The following is a 1,060-nucleotide window of genomic DNA, read 5'->3' as shown; positions in this document are numbered from 1 at the left end:
GGGGGGCCGCCGCCGCCCGGCCTCCCGGGCCCCCCGCCCCGCCCCGCGGGCTCCGCGCCCGGCGAGGGGAAAACGACGACGGGCTCGCGACGGGGCTGCCTCCCACTTTTCGGTAAAAACGAAAATAGCCGAGGATCGCACCGTTCGGTCCTCCCGGCACAGCTCTTTGTTTCTGCCTTAAATCCACCCCGAACTGCCACCCGCGGGCAGCCGCCGGCCGGGCCTCAGCTTCCTCATTTCACTGCCCCCCTTTCTTCATCGTGTCACCAGCAAGCACCAACTTCAAAGTCCCCAGAAAAGGTGTATTTAAAACAGCGTTTCCCCGAGGCAAGGGACGAGCACCTCGACCCCCTGCAGAACCCCGCCGCTCCCTTTGTTCTCGCGGCCCCGACCCGGCCGGCCTGCAGACCCCGGCCCAGCGCACCTCCTCCCCGGCCAGCCTCCGGCGCACAGCCCCCCGTGAGATCGGGCCGGATCGGACCGCGGACCCCGACCCAGGACCTCGGACTCCGGGTCCCAGACCGCGGACCGCGACTCAGGACCCAGGTCGGCGGACCCCGACCCGGGACCCCAGACCGAGAACCCAGGACCGCGGGCTTGGAGCCCGGACCCCGCAGAACGCGGATCGCAGACCTGGCCTCAGGGTCCCAAGCCCCCGCCCCAAGACCCCTAGCCTCCAGCCCCTCCGACCCTGGCCCCAGGGCCCCCGAAATCCGGACCCTGATCCCGGCCAGAGAGCCCAGACCCCGGCCGCACATCCCGAACCCCGGACCTGGGCCACCGGACCACCGCCCAGACCCCGGCCCCAGCCGAAGCCCGCAGGGTCCCCGCCCGCTCCCGGCCCGCGACCCCACCCGGGCGGGGCAGGAAGACACGGCCCCGCGGCGGGGTGGGGGCGGGGAGGGTGGGGGCGGGGCGGCTCCTGGCAGGCGACTGTGGGGAGGGGCCGTGGCCCGGGTCGCGGGGCAGGGGCTGCCGCGCTCACCTCGTCCCGCCTGACGCGCCCGCGCCCCGCCGCCTCAGCCGCCTCAGCCGCCTCAGCCGCCTCAGCCGCCTCAGC

General features: G+C 74.2%; 1 protein-coding gene across 2 annotated transcripts in view; it reads right to left on the bottom strand.

Moving 5' to 3' along the window:
• The window catches only part of GNB1 (G protein subunit beta 1), an 88,190-nt gene extending 87,139 nt beyond the window's left edge, over window positions 1-1,051 (bottom strand). For both annotated transcript variants that reach the window (XM_049618274.1, XM_049618275.1), the window contains exon 1: window positions 986-1,051. The gene's annotated coding sequence lies outside the window, so the exon portion shown is untranslated. The remainder of the gene's footprint in view (window positions 1-985) is intronic.
• Between the last annotated feature and the right edge of the window lie 9 nt (window positions 1,052-1,060).

This window comes from Panthera uncia, assembly GCF_023721935.1.
Source record: "Panthera uncia isolate 11264 chromosome C1 unlocalized genomic scaffold, Puncia_PCG_1.0 HiC_scaffold_4, whole genome shotgun sequence".
NCBI lineage: Eukaryota > Metazoa > Chordata > Mammalia > Carnivora > Felidae > Panthera > Panthera uncia.
The sequence above is the reverse complement of the archived record's forward strand: the minus strand, read 5'-3'. Positions and strand labels throughout refer to the sequence as shown.